General features: G+C 37.9%; 1 protein-coding gene across 1 annotated transcript in view; it reads right to left on the bottom strand.

Annotated features, from left to right (window-relative positions):
* The window catches only part of IL1RAPL1 (interleukin 1 receptor accessory protein like 1), a 1,835,933-nt gene that overhangs the window by 490,783 nt on the left and 1,324,140 nt on the right, over window positions 1–21,010 (bottom strand). The gene's annotated exons all lie outside the window — the stretch shown is intronic.

Below are 21,010 nucleotides of genomic sequence, written 5' to 3'. Positions count from 1 at the left end.
TATCTCAAGCTCTTCTAGAAAAAGCAGCTTTTGGTGGAGTTAACCGTAACCTTTTTGGTTGTTTGAAGCAAATGCCAGTCCCAATGCCATCTGTGTACTGTATATGTGATTCCAATTGGGTGCAGATTATTTATATATATTTTTCGGTCACCTTCTGCTACATTGTCTACCAGCTTTTGACTGGTCTCTGAAGTTGCTGATGCTTATACAACAAAAAAGATATACACTATACCCACGTGACTGATCTATAGAGAATAATAAGATCATAATTCTGTGACCAATGCAACTATATAATCACTACTGTACTAGGACTTGCGGCAGGCTACTAATATATGACTTCCCTCCAAGTAAAGAAAACCAGACTATTTAATAAGGAAACACAAACAAGAATTTGGATATGAAAAGTGCAGATTCAACAGGATCCAATCACATATAAATGTAGTCATATCAAGTAAGAGGTTATTTTTTCTGCAATGGAATACTGTAAATATCTGAATAATACGCTTGGGAGCATGCATTTATTTTCCTTTAAAACCTTATAGTCTTCAGGGATAAAAAAAAAGAAAAGAAAACTTGTTAATCTACAACGATTTTCTTTCTGTGTTCTCTGCTCACTGTATGGCAAAGCAGAATGAATACTAATGCGACTTAATCCTTCTGAGTAGAATGACCATTAAAAACTGAACAATAACTTCAGCCATTTTGAAGGAAACTCTTTTTATTACATAATTGCTTTCTATGTCAATTGAAAACAACTTGCACTGGCTCTTGTTGACTAAAAACAGCATGTGTAACAAAAGGAGTAAGGTCACCATGTATTTAAATTGCTCTTCTCATTCACTGAAGTGCTAATGTGATTAAAATGTGATGCATAAGTCACTCTGTCCCTGATTAGAAGTCCAGCATTTACTAACATGTCACTAGAAGGGAATATATTAGCGAAAGCAACAAAAATGATGTTGCATGACCTCTCATCTCCTACTGAGCAATGCACTGCAGGACACATACACCAGCTGTTCCAACAGCTGCCCAATGAAGGTGGACCATGCTGTCAAAATAGGAGACAGCAAGGAGGAATGTTAAAAGGTTGCTAAAGATAATTTAAATAATACAAAATGGGCTTGTTATTTCAAACCAAGCTGTATTTATGCAAACAAACAGTTTCAAGCATCAAACACCCAGAAAAGGACATGTGGTAGAAATGATAATTGCCTGCAAATAGGGCACCAACATGTTTTATTTTTTATTTTTTTTCAACAAAGAAGAAAATCATACTTTTTGTTGAAAGGTTTGACAAAAACAAACTTGAAGTAGAACGGGCAAATTGCAAACTTGAACCTTTACAATTATTCGTATGACTTTTCCTTTGAGATTTTCCATCAAGTTCATCAGAAACAAATCACTGGAAGAGAAATATTTTGAAAAAGCTTAAAAGCTTTAATTATCTCTGACATCTGCTTGGCATCTTCTGTGATTGGCACTGCATTCACTATAGATGATAAGAATGGCATAATACATCCAGTGAACTATTTAATCAGTGTCAACAGAAAAAAGATGTTCATTAGCAATACATTTTCTTTTTTTTAGCCTTGTTGACAATAAATCCTTGTAATTTACCGTACAAATTACACAATATTCTATATAAATTCCTATAGCATAGGCTTCTCAAATGTTTATAAACAGCTCCAGTACTATTATACTGGGCATTAATGCTATCCAACACTTCCAGAGGTGTCAGATATGTGTCCCACACCAGGCACTCTGGTACACACTGGACAAATAAGCATAAAGGGTATTTTTTTTTCTATGGGTTCTTTTAGTTTTATTTTCTCCCAGGGGTTACATGGGCACTTTAACATTTATTTACCAAATAGGAAGCTGCATTCCCTTTAGTCATTTACCAATTTGCAAACAGAAATCCTGTTTCTTTATTTTTCTATAACACATCATAGGGTGGTTCACCTTGTTTACTAAGATAAGTAAGCATTCACTTTGAGAAGGGAATGTACCCTGCTACCTTAGTAAATAATCCTCATTGCAAAGCCCCTAGACCAAAGTATTTTTCTGTGCTCTCGTCTTATGGATGTAGACTCAGCCATGGCCAGGGTTGCCAATCGTCTGAAAATTTAAGGACAGTTTGTAAAAATCAGCCATTTTTACACTGTCCATAAATGTTATTTACAGACAGCGGCTTCCCATAAAAAAAATATGGTTGCAGGCCAGCTTCAGAACTGTGTATGTGCACTCCGAAAGCTGGCCGGCCTCAGGCATGTTCAGGCGTGAGTGGCCCGGCAGGCATGCAGTTAATGATGTCATGGCACCTGCTTGACAGGGGGAGTGGAGAGTGGGAGTGCAGGATGGGGAGGACTGTCTAATAGAGAGGAAGGATCAAAGAAGGAGCCCCAGTAGCAAGTGCGGCATCACGGGAATGGGGAGGACTCCAGCTGGAGGATGAACAAGCAGAGGAGGACCTTGGCATGAATGAGCCTGCTCTCAGTGCCCCCACTGCCCTACATCCCAGCAGTTCTACAGAGGAGGCAGGTCAGTAACAGCTCCAGCTGCCCAGGCCAAAGTTTTTGGGGGAGTCACTGATATAAGGAGAGACTCAGAGTGAATATAATAAGGTAAGGGGGACATTAATATAAAAGTTCCCCCCTTATATCAGTAACCGTCCCTTACTTTAGTGTATTCACTCTGCGGAAGGGGGTCTGTGATCACCAGAGTCCCCCCCCACATCATGGTTCCCCTTTACATCAGACTCTGGAGGATCCCCCTTACAGTGCAAGGGAGAACTCTGCAGACCCTGATGTAAAGAGGAACTCTGATGTTAAGGGCAATGCTGCAGAGTGCAGACCCTGATGTACAGTATGTGGGAACTCTGATGTAAAGGGGAATGCTGCGGACCATAAAGTTAGGAAAAATGCTGAAGACTCTGATGTAAAGGGGAAGCTTTGGTGACCAGAGACCACTTTACATCAGAGTTTCCCTTTATACCAGTGTCCACAGCATTCCCCCTTACATAATGGTTTGCAGGTTTCTCATTTACATCAGAGTTCCCCTTTACATCAGGGTCCATGGGGTTAGCAGACTTTGTGGACTGTGATATAAACGGGAACTCTGGAGTCTGATGTAGGAGGGGAACTCTATGAACTTTTGCCCCCTTATATCAGACTCCACAGATTTCCTCTTTACATCAGAGTCCACAGTGTTCCATTTTACATCAGGGTCCAATAAGTTTCTCCTTGCACTGTAAAGGGAAACCCTTCAGACTCTGATGTAAAGGGGAACTCTGTGCTGGGATATATTGACCTGACCTTCATGTAAAAAGGAGAAATATCTTTTTTGCCTTTTTTTATACCTTAAACACATTGCAAATAACAATGGCTGGCTATGTTTGTTGCCTAAATATTGATACGTGCACTGTTTTGCACTGGAAAGGGTCATTTTATATACATTCTTGAATTGTCAGTAAAAAATGTGGATCTGTCAGTAAATTGCATGTGTCGTGTCAGTAAAAAAATGAATTTCATCAGTAAATGTTTGGTGTCCTGTCAGTAAATTTCACGTCGGGAGGTTAGCAACACTGGTCTTGGCCACAAAAAAACCAAAGGAATTTACATGGAGCACATTATACATGCTTAAAATCTCTGTGTCACCAATAAAAAGTCACCATAAAAGTACCTTTAATGCATAAAGCATCTACTTATCTATTTTGTTGCCCCAATGAAGAGGAATCACTAGATGAAGTCTCTTCAGAAAATGCCAATTCTGGGAGTGTTGATCTCCTGTGATCCCCACAGCAATATCTTATTCCTACTGATGACCTTGACATCCCTACAGGACATAGTTGTGACATAGAGGTCAGAAGGAAAGACAATTGAGGGCTGTGGGAGACACAGGTGATTAACACTCCTTGAAGTGTCAGTTTCAAAAGAAACATCACACAGCTTCCAAAGGGACTTTTGGTTTGGCAACAGGGCCACTTTAAGCAGTAAATAATATGGAAGAAAATGGGTGGGGTGCTGCTTGTTTCAATGGGGGCAGAGGCTTAAAAAACACTCTATTACATTGTTTATAGCGTGGAATACATTTTATTTTTTGTTTGTTCACTAAGCAGTGCCAACTTGAATTCCATGCTCTATTTTAGAATTTGTTTAGAAAGCACACTTCAAGTTGACCAAGATGAAGAATGTCATTCTGATTCAGTGTGTCATTCTACGAGTAAAAGAGGAGTTTTACTTTTGTTACCATGTTTTCCTGGTCTTTGTTTTTAAAATTAGCTCCTTTTTACAGGATATTGAAAAAGCTGCTTCTATAATTGCCACCAGTGATACTGCTCTACATTTAACTGAGTAGCCAAAAATAAAAAAATAAATAAATAATTAAACATTTAGGACAAATAAAAGGGTTGGGAGTTTTTGCATGCACCCCCTTTTCCTAATATACAAGATTGCACAAAATCCTAGGAGAGGCACCAAGCATATGTGTCTCTTAGAGCACTTATTACACCAACAGAAGTACCAACATGGTGTGTTGTTAGGTTTTGCTATGCTCAAGTTTAATTTATTGTGTGATAAATGTGTATTTATAGTAAGTGCTAGTAGCAATTAGGTAGTATCTTCAGCTTTCAAATTTTGCATAGAACCAAAAACATTTACCTATATTCCTGCCTTGTATTGTTTCACTAAAGCAGAACTGTACATTAGAGAGGCATAAACACATATATTTGTGTTTCCTCATTATGACAATGCTCCTTGCCATACTGAAAAAAAAAACTTCCTTTTTTTCTGAAATATAAGAGTGGATTCTATTTACTTTAACTGCTTTTCAACCACAAGATTTCAATCAAATGTTACAATTCTATAAGAGTGAAGCCAGAAGATTTTCAGAATTGTCCAATATGTATATAAGACTGTAATATTAACTTTGTACTTTACAGTACTTAATAGCTTACATAATGGGAGATTGCACACCATTCACACATGAGGACATAAAATAACCTTATTATCTATAACTATAGTTAAAAGATTACATTAAACTTCTGAATACACATGTGCAAATTGCTTTGGTCTGAATGTAAATTCGGACAAATTTTTGGTTATTTGAAGATTTGAATGTATCGGAATCTCCCAATGAAAAAGTAACACATTTCATTGGAATTCATTTATTTTCATTTTGTCTATTTGTTTACTAATGAATTACAAATTTTTGGAATGATTCATATTCAAATCAGTTAATAAATGATCAACCAATTGTAATTCTGTTTAAAGAATAGCTGGTTGTTAGGGACTGGGTCGGGAAGGCAGCCACCACATCCTTAACAACCGATGACTCATCAGCTGTCTGCAGGCTTCCCCGCAGAGAGTTTATATGTAAACAAAGGAATGTCGGCAATATAAAATTCTGAAAAAAAAACAGCTTGGGGTTCCCTCCCCCAATCCATACCAGGTCCTTCAGGTCTAGGAGGTAGCATAGGACCAAGGATTGGGGAGTTTAAGCTTCTGGGGGAGGGGGCTACCAGGAGGCTTGTATGAGCGCCAAAGAATAAATTACGGTCTCTTCAAATAATTATTAAAGCATGATTTACACTGAAGCTTAATTGGATTTATTACATAGTATCAATGGACCTTTGGTTTAATATTAAAGTGGCCGTTAAGCTACGGAGTGTCATTTCTACAATCCCCTCTTTTACATTAACTCATGTGTCCAGTGTATGTGGTTTTGTAAAAATAAGCTGTTCTATATTGTATTTCCCAGCGCCGTTCGGCACTCACTTGGCCGGCCACCTCTCTCCTCTCCCAGTTTAAGAGCTACAGAGAAAGGGGCTTAGAAACCCCACTGACATCAGTTGGAAGGAGGAGAGAGGTGGTCGGTTACGTGAGTGAAATACAGTATAGAACGGCTTATTTTTACAAAACCACATACACTGGGCACATCAGGTAGTGTAATAGAGAGGATTGTAGAAATGACACTCAGAAATGATAGTAGCAGTCAGAGCTGACAGGCAGGGAGGGGAGGGGGGAGGAGGACAGAGCAGGGCTTAACAGCCATGATAAACCGTGGTAAGTTTACAGGGGGAGGGCAGAACCAGGCAGGATCAGTCAAGTATTTCAGGTGATTTGTCCAAATGACACACACTGTGCTGTATAACATGCTTTAAAGGGACAGGATCCATTTTTTTTTTTTAGGGTTACAAACACTTTAATGCTGGCTATAGACTATAGGCAAGTTGTGGTATTTTTGGGCATCTGACCAAACATAAAAAACTATTTCCCATTTTCCCTTACATTTTGAAGATCACCAAGAGCACTATAATCCTGAGGATATTTTTGTTAGCTGTGCCTAAATAGGGTATCACTGGAACATTTTTTGGGGTGTCGGTATTAGCGGATACATACAGTCGTTTGTTGACATGAATGTCTTTTGCCTTTTTTATTTTGAGAAATACTGTATAAAATACAATGGCATATGCAACAACAACCAAAAGCAAACTAAGTACTCTCATTTATTAAGGAATTAAATTGCCATGCTGTTGAAATGGCTGACTGTCGAATCTGATGCACATTCTTGGCTAATGCTTTGCATATTTTAACTTCAAATTTCCCTGTCACTATGTGTCAATGAAATAAAAAGGAACTAAAATCTACATCTTCCAAGTTATTTGTTTAGTGCTGATTTTCTGGGATGAAGAGCAAAGTAGTGTTGCCAATATAATTTCCTGGGTAAAGTTGACAATAGTAACATTGTATATATTATTGCTTAAACAGGATCGTTTTGTTTTTTTTTTTATTTTGTAAGAGTTGGCACACTATACATATATATATATAAAAATAGGCATTTCTCTTAACATTTTGTAACACAGACAAATGTGGTACATTATGAGGTCTCATTATGTCCCTATGTGCCTACTGAGAATTAGCCTGACAAGAAAAACAGTATTTCATTTAACTTTTTGCTAGGCAAAATGTGCCATAGTATTCTTCAAGAAAAAAATAAGTGTGCCAACAACGCAAGACTCATTATAATTGTTAACGTAAGAGAATGTAATATAAGAAAGATAACTTAACCGCTTCTGGACCGCCCGCCACAGGTTCGCCAGGCAGCCCCTCCTGCATGAACTGACGTAGGTATACATCGTTTGCGCGCATGCAACTAGGGGGCGGGCGCACACTGTTGGCAGCACTCTCCTGCCCCCACTCATCAGCGGGGACTCCGATGCATGGGGCAGGTGGCTCCGATTTCTGCCTGCCACCCGCAATCGCTCTCCTCTGAAAGAGAAGAACGGTCAGCTGTTGTAAACACAGCTGACCGTTCTTCTCTCTTGAATGAGCACAGAGTGCCTGTGATCCTCTATATAGGATCACAGGTCTCTGTGATCATTTCAAAAGCCCAACCCCCATACAGTTAGAATCATTCCCCTAGGCTCCCATTTAATACCTTGATCAAAAATAGTGTTAACCCCTTCCCTGCCAGTGTCATTATTACAGTAACAGTGCATGTTTTTAGCACTGATTACTTTAGTATTGTCACTGGTCCCCCCAAAAGTGTAAAAAATGTCAGTTAGGGGTCCGATCTGTCTGCTGCAATGTCACAGTTCTGCAAAAATTGCAGATCACCGCCATTATTAGTAAAAAAAAAAAAAAAACAATAAAAATGACATAAATCTTTCCCATAGTTAGTAGACGCGATAACTTTTGTGCAAAACTATCAAAATATGCTTATTGTGATTTTTTAACCAAAAATGTGTAGCAGAAAACAAATTGGCCTAAAATGTTAAAAAATTTAAATTTTTAGTTTTTTGGGGAATGTCATATAACAGAAAGTGAAAATTATTATTATTTTTTATTATTATTATTATTATTTTTGCAGAATTGTCGCTCTTTTTTTGTTTATAGCGCAAAAAAATAAAAATCACACAGGTGATCAAATACAACCAAAATAAAGCTCTATTTATGGGTAAAAAAAGTACATCAATTTTATTTGGGTACAGTGTCGCACAAGCTCGCAATTGTCCGTTAAAGTAACGCAGTGCCGAATCACAAAAAATGGCCTGGTCATTAAGAAGGCAAATCCTTCCAGTCCAGAAGTGGTTAAAGAAAAAAGGTCAGGGAATTTAAATGGACACCTCAACAAGACTGATAACTAGAGATTGGAGGGCTCTTTGAACCTATTCTCAGTACAATTAAACATCAAATAAAGACTTAGATAAACTAAAAGGTTTTTGTGTGAGCCCCAAGTGTAATATTCGTTTTCGGGCAGCACAAACCTGTTCAGCTTCACTAACAGCACAGCAACCCCCTGCCACCCTGGTCTGGGTATTGGCTGGTTCCTCCAGGACTATTTGCATTAGCTCAACTAAATTAAGGACAGAGTCCAATTAAAAAGAACATTCGGCTGGGGTAAATATGAAATAATGCATCTTCATAATTTGCATTCTTCATTTGAGCCAGCAGGTGGAGCATTAGGATTTATTTCACATTATATAGGCTCTTGTTTTGCTGTACAGCACACGTGCAATTGGGCCTGACAGCTAATACATGCGAGAACCCTAGTAGGGGTTCTTGGTGATTAGCTACAAGAGGCAGCCCATTGAAAGCAATGGGAGGCTAGTGGCTCCTGCAGATAATCATGGCTGCTGGCAAATAATCACTCTGTCAGCAATCACCAGCTAATCGCTAGAAACCCCACTGAGGTTCTTGCATGTGTGAATGTGGCCTAAAGTTTGTTATTTACATAACTCAATAGCTCAAGCTGCTCATCTTAGTGACACATATGTTATTGGGTGGCATAGTCAAGAGTTTCAGTAAGAAAAAATATGGCCTCAAAGCAACCACTTTTTGCTATGCTGTCCATTTAGCTAATATATGGTGAGATAATAAAAAACAGTGATATAACAAACGTTTTAAAACATATTGGCTTAAAAAAAACAACTAAAATACCTCACTCACATTTAGTAAAACACAAATCAGTGGGTGGTATGGGTATGGTTGATTTACAGGATTATTACTCAGTCACGCACCTAGACCAATTGAAACACTGGTTTAATGCTCCTGATGCACCTTTATGGGTTGATGTTGAAAAGAGCCCCAACAATCTAGACGACCTTAATGTCCTGCTTTATGTGGAAGTGTGGTGCCCGCTAAATTTGCGACTACTACCCTTCACGAGAGCCTCTATCATGGCCTGGAGGACACTGTTACACTCCACTGGTGAAGGGACAGACCAACAGGGCATTACATTTCCCATTTCGATACTGCCCGGACCAATTCCGCATCTACTCCCAATTAGGTGGGACCAGTATGGTATCCATTGTATGGATGACCTCTATATTCAAGGTTCACCAGGACTCCCCCCAACCCTACTAAACAAATACAAATGACCTCAACACCTCTATTTCACCCTCCTTAGGCTTTGTCATTTTTTATTGACCACTCCTGCCCTTTTTCTACATCTTTATTACCAAATCCCAAAGTCTGAAAAGTTTTCTCCAACCCAACAAAAGTCTCTAAAGGCATCTCACTATTCTACAACACTCTCTATAACAAACAGCGATTTGAAAAAAACAGCCCCTTACTCAAATGGGAAGCTGAGCTCCAGGTCTCCTACTCTGTCTCCCAATGGCTCAAAGCAATTAGGTTTAATCAGTCCATCACACATTATTCTAATCACTGGGAGTTGACCCTTATAATATGGGCAGGATGGTACCAAACTTCCTACAGGTTGGCAAAAAATTCTGCTAATTCCTCCTCCTTTTGCTGGAGAGGTTATTGTTCAGTAGGCACACTCCTACATATTTTATGGTCCTGCAATAATATTCACAGCTGCTGGTGGAAAATCTTCCAAATTATCTCTTCTGTCACAGGAATGGTAAGGTAAAGCAACACATTTGCTTTAACTCCCAACTTACTTGCACATACTTATTTTTCTTTCCTCCCCCCCCCCCTGTTCTGTTCAGCTACTGGGAAAGAAACAAATCCTGGACACTTCTGGGAACCAACAAGTATTTTAGTCAATCCATGAGACAGCACTGGGCCAATCACCAAGCACCAGTGTTGTCAGATGGAGCAAAAAAATGTAACTATCTGGTAATTGGAAGAAGGAAATTAAAGTAAATTATATGATCTGTAAAAATATTCCAAAATTGGTAAGTTAGTCTTCTAAACCAGACACCAATGCCAAGCAGCATATCCACTTCAGCAACTTGACTTTACTCCACTCCAGTTATAAAATATGGCTTGTTTACTGATCCACCTAAGACAGCTGATAGAACAACAATGGAATTGCAGTACATTAATTTAATTGTCTCTTGCATTTCTGTCTCTTTTGTAATAGTCTTGCCCTACATAGGACTGCTGAAGACTAGTATAAACACAGATTCTGGCATTTATACCAGATATACTTAATCACTTACCGACTGCCGCATGACTATATACTGCGGCAGTCAGCCTCTCCTGGGCAAAGTGACATATGGGTACGTCACTCACTCGCCCACGAGCCTGTAGGGGGTGAGCGCGTGCCGCCACTGGCGCGCTCCCGCCCCGCTCATTCCATGCCATTCCTCGCGAGTGTGACCGTCGGCTTCCGATGTCCGCCGGCCACTTGCGATCTCCCTCAGGAGAAGGAGAAATACAGACGGCTGATGTAAACACAGCCGTCTGTCATTCTCCCTTAGATCATGACAGAGGCTATGCGATCCTGCTTTGTAGGATCGTATTTCTCTGTGATGATCTAACAAGCCACGTCCCCTAACAGTTAGAATCCCACCCCTAGGGACACACTTAACCCCTTGATCACCAATAAAGTTAACCCCTTCCCTGCCAGTGTCATTTTGACAGTAACAGTGCATATTTATAGCACTGATTACTGTAGTAATGTCACTGGTACCCCCACAAGTGTCAAAAATGTCAGTCAGGGGCCTGATCTGTCCGCCGCAATGTCGCAGTCCCACAAAAAAAATCACAGATCGCCGCCATTACTAGTTATAAAAAAACAATAAAAATGACATAAATCTTTCCCGTAGTTAGTAAACACAATAACTTTTGCGCAAACCAATCAAAATAGGCTTATTGTGATTTTTTTTACCAAAAATATGTAGCAGAAAACAAATTGGCCGAAAATGTTAAAAAAATTTAGATTTTTGCATTTTTTTTGAGAATTTCATATAAAAAAATGTGAAAAATATTGTTATTTTTTCAAAATTGTCGCTCTTTTTTTTGTTTATAGCGCAAAAAAATAAAAACCGCACAGGTGATCAAATACCACCAAAAGAAATCTCTGTTTGTGGGAAAAAAAGGACATCAATTTAATTTTGGTACAGTGTCGCACGATCGCGCAATTGTCCGCAGTGCCGAAACGCAAAATAGGGCCTGGTCTTTGAGCAGCCAAATCCTCCAGTGCTTATGTGGTTAAAAATACATTAAGGCATTTAGTAATTAAAACTTAGCTGGATTACATGTTAGTTTTTATATGTGTTTGCAGTTCAGCTTTAAGTTACCTTTAGCCATATAAAGGGATTCCAGCAGGCAATAAGCTGTAGACAGCCCTCATTTCTAGTTTATTAGGCATCATGGAATTTCACAAGTGTTACAAAAGAAGATGTCTTTTTTAAATGTAGGAATATTTCTTGCTACAACAATATTAGGAAAATAGCAGCTTGTATTTGAGAGTAGCCAGTCCCAAACTGATATTAATATGAAATACATAGCATGTGTGTATTAACAAATTATGTAGTTATAGAATTGACAAAAGGTGCAAAATGAAGTCTGTGTGTTTCAATTGCATAATAATTTAATAACACTGAAAACATAAATGCTATAGCAAGCCTCAGGTTACTGAGTTTTTTCCATGCCTTATCATCTGTGGCTGAAGGAGCAGTCATGTGCGTTCCTTATCTCCCAGCAGTGGGCACTGGTAGTGTTTTACAAGCATGCCTGCTGTGATTGGATGTCAGATACACAGTATGTCAGTTCCAGCAACACAGGATACCAGTTCTCACCACTGAAGTGAAACCAGCACTAGCCTGGGTCCTATTGTAAGTATAAATGTAAAATAACAGCCTTTTCTAGGGTCATTATTTTATTTCTGAAACTTCCATTTGGCATTGTCAGTTCTTACATTCTGTTGGTTAACCATTTTTTTACATATATGACATCCCTGATTGAACCTGATATTTCATATCAAGAAGCCTAATTTGGCTTATAGTTAAATACTGTGGAAACAACAGTTAGAGGGCTCTTGTATGCGGAGAGCATTTTCATGGATATCTCTTGTTATAACCTCGAAGTCCATGATTTGTATAAGTTGTCACTTGAGCTCTTCTATTTTAAAATCTTTGATGACTATAAAGATGACTACATGAAAACACAAGGCACGGATAAGAAATAAAAAAAAAAATGTAACTCAGTGGGAGAAAGATTAGCTGATTGGCTAAACATAAGTATATGCGAATAGTCAATCTTGATGTGAAGAAGGAAAAATAATTGGGAAAGTTGATCAATTGTAAATGCAGCTTTATCTGTGTTGAATCTGGCATTTGAGATTTCATAAAAATAGTGTTACTGTTCATGGACTTCTTTAATGAGGTCTTGGGTCCAGCCATGAACATAAGACTGCGTTTCTAGCTGCAGCTATAGCAAAAGATATGATCAAGGACTTCGATCTGTTAGCTGTAAAGAGACCCAATTGCTATTCTGAGAAACTCCGGAGTTGTACAAAGTGGAGGAGAACATTTTCATTTATCACTTAAAAACTATACAAGGATAGATTTTCCAAATAGGTACATATAGGCCTGCAGCTAGGGCCTACAAAGGTTTTTGGCACTCACATAGAAGGGAAAAATACCATACTAAAAGAAAGAAATTAAAATAAAATTTATAATATCATTATATATATATCATAGAAAGAGAAAAACAAAGGCTCATATATTGACTTGAAGCATCAATAAACAATGCATTACAAACAGTGTGCTGGTGATGCAATTTTTTTGGAGAAACAATATAAATGGGGCACTTGTTACACCTAGTCAACCCAGGGTTTCCATAATTTCTCAAAAACAGCTAATGAACCTAAGTCTGAGAGAAATAAGTTTTTTTTTGTACAAATAGTGAGTCTTAATTAATTTGATAGCTTCAGATGAATTTGATGGCAGTTGTTGCTTCCAGTATTAAAATGAATCATTTTTAAATATATTTAGGTATATAATGTATCTTCTAATGAAGATTCTTCATTAAATCGACCCCCCTTTTTATTACCTTTTTTTTTTTTTATAGTTATCTGCGATTTTTATGTCAATTTTTTGTTTGGTAATTTAATGTTTTGTCTCCGTTTTTGTCTCAGGACTTACAGCCTTGTCTTGAAAAAACTTTTCTTTTCTATGCTATTTTGTTAGAGTTGCATTCTCTTTTTCACTGTTTTTAGGACATACTTTATTTATGTTATGTCGAACAGACAGGAGTGCAGCTGCACCATTACAACAACATTGTTTTTCACAGATTTTTAACCACTTTTTGCAGCAGTTTTCTACAACCTTCTTTTTGTTCGGCAATCCAAATTCCTTATTTACAGCTAAGCATTAATCCCATACTAGTGATAAAGGAAAGTGATCACAATAGTGATACCTATAGCGCTTGCTATGTGTTCCCTAGTGGAAATTCATACAACACACATATTACTAAAAAATACCTGAAATAAATAAATCAATTGCACTGATAAATATAGATAGTGTAAAAATTAATTTTTCTCATAAAAAAAGTCCATCCAGTGTATAGTGATAAATTATCAATTAATGAATAAAATTTAAATAAAAATAAGTCCAAACACAAATTAAAAATGACTAAAGTGCTGGTGCTTCTTCCTTGACTTCTTGAGTGCTTCCTTCACCGTGAAAAATAAATGAAATGCCCACTCACCAGATACTGTGGGTCCTATATGTCGTATGACATTAAAACCATACGTGCTTAATAGAAGATCCTTTCCAGGTTCGGATTCACTCTCCCTGGATGTAGACAGCCACTTTGGTTAGACTTCCACCATAGGATGTATCTCCTCCAATCACGAACCAATTCCTGGGATGTGCTTCCCCTGTAAATCACCTCCAATCACAAGCCGTGATGGGGGAATAAACGGATAGTGTGGTATTGTTTTCCAATAAATTTTATTGCACACACCCCGCACACTTCAACGGTAAAAATCCATAAAAAAACTCCAATGGTGAATACAATCAGGTGTCATACACATCCAAAATCCAAAAATTGCAGCAAAAGGTGAGGCAAACCGTGATCAATCCAAGCAATAACTGACAAACGGACAGGACTGTCATACACGTGTGCTCACATAGTGGAGAGCGGTAGTTCCGGCTTGCGTTCCACTCGAGTACGTATGACGTCACTACGTGCGTTCCACCTAACGCGTTTCGTAATTGGTTAGACGTCTTCAGAGGTGGAGTCACACGTCTAGCCAGATCTTATATGCCGGAGCTGCCGCTCTGCACTCCGCCCATCTCCGCCCATAAGTTCTACTCGGAAAACGGAAGTAACTTCGTGTTCCCGCAGTAATATTTTACTTAACAAGCAACAAAAAATCTTTGTGCGAAACTCTGGTTTATAAGAACATTCTCCCTTAACTTAATAGCAGTTAGCTCTCATAGCTTGTAATAATACTTTCTGCTATATTTATTAAAATTTGTGTACATGTGTAAATAGTATAATGTCTCTCAGTATTAAATAACTCTTTATTAAATGAAATTTTAAAATTATTTGGGGTGGCGTTACTACACAATTTTATATTGTTTACATCTTAAAAATCTTTATTCGTTATAATTTAATCTATAAAAATTAATTTTATTAAAACCAATTTTTAATTATTAAAATTGGTTACTAATTTTTGTTTATAAAATACGTGGATTTACAAAAAACACTTTATTTTATGTTGATGTTATATATTTATGTCTTAAATGTGAGTAGAGAAACTTTATTTATAAGTAATTACAAAACATTATTTTATTCTAAAATTTTAAAATACTATGGTTGAACAGAGAAGATTATTTTAAAATTATTTTCAAAAAAATATATTTTAAAATATATTTTAAAATTTTAAGGATTTGAAATAAAACAGTTAATATCCATGTTGACGTTCATACCCTTGGGCTGTAGGGTGGAGAGTTCGTAAATCCACCGTGACTCATTCTGAGAAACGGCGATTCGCATATTGTTACCCCTCCAGTTTTGTTCAATCCTATCAATGCCCAAAATGGTAAGAAAGGTAGGGTCCCTGTTGTGTACCATTCTAAAATGTAGGGAAAGACTATGATTTTTAAAACCTTTCTTAATATTGGCAATGTGCTCACCCATACGCACCCTGAGTTCTCTCGTGGTGCGACCCACATATTGTAGCCCGCATGGGCAGGTGAGGAGATACGTAACATGGGTACTACGACATGTAATTAGTTTCTTTATATTATATTTCTTTTTCGTTACATTTGATTGGAACTCAAGTACTTGTCGTTTTCTAGTTTTCACAGTTCTGCATGATTTGCATCTTCCACATGAGTAAAAACCTTTGTAATCTAAAAAGATTAAAAGTTTTCTTTGGGGATCTGGGACATTCTTCACCAGTTTATCTCTAATGTTGGGTCCTCTCCGGTATATAAACTTCGGCCGGTTTGGAATGACCTCCCTCAACTTTTCGTCTCTCAGAAGAAGGTGCCAGTGCTTTTTTATGATGTCTTCCACTTTCTTATATCTTACATTGTACTGTGTGATGAAGTTCAAAGAGTAATCCTTATTTTCTTTTTACTTAGCTTTTAGAAGTGATTCTCTATCCATGCTTTTTACATCTTATTTTTTCCAGTATGTTTCTTTTATATCCTTTTTCATGGAACCTGTCTAAAATCATATCCGATTGGGTCATAAAATCCTGTTCATTGCTGCAATTCCTTTTTAGGCGCATAAGTTGTCCCTTAGGGATTCCTTTAATCCAGCTAGGATGGTGTCCACTGTGAGTAGGGATATAACCATTCCTATCTGTTGCTTTAAAGTGCGTTTTTGTGCAGAGTCCTTTTTCTCCCTTAGATATAGTAAGGTCCAGGTAATGTATCTCATTCCTATCCCATGTCCCGGTAAATTTAATTTTGTAACGGTTGTTGTTCATGTCTTCTATATACTCCCTTAGTGTTTCTTCCGATCCTTTCCAGACGATGATCACGTCATCTATATACCTTCGGTACATTACTAGTTCATCACGTTTTTTCCCATAGATTTCCTCGTTTTCCCACTTACTTAGAAAGAGGTTGGCTACACTGGGTGCGTACCGAGCACCCATGGCAACTCCTTTATGTTGGCGATAGTATTCTCCCTGGTGCCAAAAATAATTGCTTCTCATTGCCATCTTCAAAAGTTTCAAAATAAATTCTTTTTGTTCTGGTTCCAACTCTAGTTGATCCTCTATGGCCCACTTAATGGCTGATAAGGCATCCTCTTGTTCAATGTTCGTATATAACGATTCCACATCTATGGTGGCTAAGATAATATCATCATCTTCCCATGTGTGTGAATTGATTAAATTAATGAGATGTTTGCTATCTCTAAGATGTGATGGATAACGTGTGACCAGAGGTTTCAGGTACGTATCTAAGTATTCTCCTATGCGTGAGAAGAGGGAATCTATCCCACTAATTATGGGCCTACCCGGTGGTTTTTCAGAGTTTTTATGGACCTTCGGGAGTTGATAAATGACAGGTGTCCGGGGGGCTTCGGGAAGTAGGTAGCGGTATTCCTTGTTAGTAAGTATTCCCTTTTTGTGTGCCCTTTTCAGATATTTCTTGCATTTCCTTCTGTATATGTTTAAAGGATTACTGTTTAATTTCGTGTAGGTTTCTTCATCATGTACTAGCTGACGTCTAACCAATGACGAAACACGTTAGGTGGAACGCACGTAGTGACGTCATACGTATTCGAGTGGAACGCAAGCCGGAACTACCGCTCTCCACTATGTGAGCACACGTGTATGACGGTCCTGTCCGTTTGTCAGTTATTGCTTGGATTGATCACGGTTTGCCTCACCTTTTGCTGCAATTTTTGGATTTTGGATGTGTATGACACCTGATTGTATTCACCATTGGAGTTTTTTTATGGATTTTTACCGTTGAAGTGTGCGGGGTGTGTGCAATAAAATTTATTGGAAAACAATACCACACTATCTGTTTATTCCCCCATCACGGCTTGTGATTGGAGGTGATTTACAGGGGAAGCACATCCCAGGAATTGGTTCGTGATTGGAGGAGATACATCCTATGGTGGAAGTCTAACCAAAGTGGCTGTCTACATCCAGGGAGAGTGAATCCAAACCTGGAAAGGATCTTCTATTAAGCACGTATGGTTCTAATGTCATACGACATATAGGACCCACAGTATCTGGTGAGTGGGCATTTCATTTATTTTTCACGGTGAAGGAAGCACTCAAGAAGTCAAGGAAGAAGCACCAGCACTTTAGTCATTTTTAATTTGTGTTTGGACTTATTTTTATTTAAATTTTATTCATTAATTGATAATTTATCACTATACACTGGATGGACTTTTTTTTATGAGAAAAATTAATTTTTACACTATCTATATTTATCAATGCAATTGATTTATTTATTTCAGGTATTTTTTAGTAATATGTGTGTTGTATGAATTTCCACTAGGGAACACATAGCAAGCGCTATAGGTATCACTATTGTGATCACTTTCCTTTATCACTAGCACCCGCACTTTAGATAGCAGCTGCTATTCATTTAATAATCGCAGTATTTATTTATCTACACACGATTTTTTCATACCAGGTTTTTGAAACAACCTCCTTGGCGCGCCAATATACATAGTATATTTTCTTCCACATTAATCCCATACTCTCTTGTTCTGATAGTGTCAGGCTTTTCCCTTTCATGACACTCTTTGCTTTCCTTTCCTCAAGGACTGAAAATGTTATAATGAGTTGTTGGTCTACTCTTTTTTTTTTTTTTTCAGCCTCTATCTTCTTATTTTCCTACCTCTATCTTCTTCTTCCAGTGGTGATAAAAAACATAAAAAATAAATGCATCAAAAGTCCATTTATAAAAGCAATCTCTCAAAAGAATGCATAAGCGTGATAACACACAAAGAGTCTTTTAAAGAAAGAAGTGTTTTCCAATTGGACCGATGTGAGACGACAAATCAGTGACACAAACATGAATAAGATGGCCCCTTACTGACTGGTAACAAGAGCCAGGTGCAATGAAATATAACTTCCACTCGTGCACAAAACTTGTCTGCTGTCACCCAAGTGGTATGCGTGGCTTCTTACCAGAATTCTAAAGAGGGTAGGCCTGGAACCTCTGTTGGCATATGGGTAGTGTGGACAGTATCCAAAGTCAGCTTCCGACCATAAGGTATAGGTGTCTATCCCTTCCTAGGGGTGTATAACTCTTCTTTAAGGACCGAGGCTGGATATAGCTGTCTCAAATGAAGCTCCCCCAAAGTGGAAAGGAAAAATGGGCAATAGTGTGTTACCCTTATTAAAACACTAGAAAGAGCTGTGACGAAACACGTAGAGCGTAATCACATAATTTCCGCTCCATTGGAACGCACATCCGGTGGTTGGAACGCATAGCGTCCCTTAAGTAACCGCTAGCGAGGAATTTGCAGTGCCTATTACATTGTATGCTTGTTTACCTGCCTTTTAATGTGAGTACCATTTTTATTTGAGTAAAGAAGTCAATTTTTTACGCAATACTTCACTATATGAGGCTCTTCTTCTTGAATATGACCTGGGAGTTTCCTTACATAAATTGATGGATGTGAACCACACATGAGGCTTTATCAATTTTATTGAATACATCATACATATGGGAGAGAGGATCCAGTAGCAACCATTGATGAGACCGGTATACAGAACATTTCTGGCTGAGGGAAACCCATATTAACATCACGCTGGTTACCCCTGTAGGGGTGCCGAGCTCCGGTGAGTGTGGGATTAATTGAGAGGGGAGCACTGGTTTCCTCACCCGGCATGCAGTATCTGGATCACCCTGAGATTCACCCATCAACGTTACTTGGAATCCAATTCACATATAACCACCTTATGGACTTTTACTGCCCATTATTTACATTTCACTAGTCACCTCTTTCCACTTTAAGGGTTTAAGGGTTGACCCATACTGCCATATCTCTCTCAGATATAATTTTATAGACTGCACTTTATCCCCCTAAAGCCATCATTATTTATATTATTTCAATTTAATACTACCAATAAGATATATTGGACCCACTTCACACTGCGTCACTTTATTATCATTATTTATTGAACACACTATTGCTATATTTACATGTTTAGTGTTTATTTCACATATTAAGTGCTTTATTTATTTATTGATCAGTGGCCAATGCCCTTTAGCTAATATTGGGCCAAAATATTTCAGTACCCTTGTTCACTAAGCACTTTCCATTTATATTATATTTATATCTTCTGATTGTGGTATTAATATTTATTTTTACGCACACCATCTACTAGCACCTTATTGCACTGAATGCACCTTTTTTGATTGTTGATTCTTTCTGATATGTAATTATTTCTAACATATTTATTGTGGTGTTAGAGACTTAATAAGCATCACCCCATTATATTAGTACCCAAATACTTTAGGCAGCTCCATACACCTCACAATCTCTATACAAAACTAAGCAATGTGCTAGAGGGGTGTGACCACCTAACACTTACACCCTTAAAAACACTTGCGTCAATTACGGCATTCTTTGCTCAGCCAAACTGTTACACAAAATCGGATGTGATGAAACACATCAGCACGTGGCTACACGGCAAACCGGAAGAGGAGATCGGGTGAGCGGCAGCGCCTCTCGCTGGTCCGACACACCGCTGTGGTCATATTTTTAGAGCGTGTAAGTGCAATCTGATTGGGCTTGTACTTCATTTTACAATAAAGTATTTAGACATTATTGCGCTAGTGGGGCTCTTCTGTTTGTGTTTCATGTGGATGGGAGAGGAGGACCTTGCCAATGGACTAATACTGGAAGTGGAGTACTCTGATTGCTTGTTACACTGCGCTCTCAGCCCTAACCCTGTTGATGGTGGACCATATTGTAGGGTGAGTTATTTGGCTGAAGGGGAGTGGAATCACAGAGGTGGCCGAACCCTTGGTGACCCCTTTTATAGAGCACGGGACTCATTTTTACCTGATCACTGATTATTTTAGATTTTTTCAAATTTACCATCTATCATTTTTTTTTAATATCACCCATTTTTTTGGGAGCACAATAGATTGGATGTGGACTGCTGATATTTATTCATGTGCATTCATTTAATTGGGTGTTATAATCACTTTGAATCAATAATGATCACTGCAATTTTGATCACATTTGAATTTATAGAATATTAATTTTTTATTTATTTATTTATTGGAAAACCTATCTTTGGCACGTGGTGAGTGCAGATCTTGCGCAGCTAACGGGATTTGATTTACACTTTATTATAAATTGTTACACCTGCTCCTTCTAGCAAAATTATTTTTTTCAATTGAGTAAAAAAAACTTAATCATCTGTCAACTGTATATTGCTGGCTCTGTCACTTCCTCCTTCCTCCTAGTGCTAACATTTTTGCAATGAATGGGCTACCACACCCTCCCAAAACATACTACAACTGTGCCACCAGTTCTTTCTAGCAAGTCACATTCACTCCATCCAATGTTTTAGCTTAGTTTGCTTAAAATAAACGATGGATACATGATCAATTATTTATGCCAGCTTTCTCAAATGGAAATACGTAAAGTGATATGACATGCTTTGACAGACATCTATAAAGTGTCCGTGACCTTTTTAGTGGCTACATCAACCAATCAACCAATCAATGCAATCTATTCTTATCGTTATCTTAAAATAGAGTAAACGGTTGCATAGCTTTGTATTGCTTGTTACTTTCATTTTGCTAGCAGACAAATATACTCAGTGAAGATCTAAAATATAATTTGAAATCTCTTGTAAG

The sequence above is a fragment of the Pelophylax lessonae genome (assembly GCF_965119305.1).
Source record: "Pelophylax lessonae genome assembly, chromosome: 2".
Classification (NCBI taxonomy): Eukaryota; Metazoa; Chordata; class Amphibia; order Anura; family Ranidae; genus Pelophylax; species Pelophylax lessonae.
This window is presented reverse-complemented; position numbering and strand designations above follow the sequence as displayed.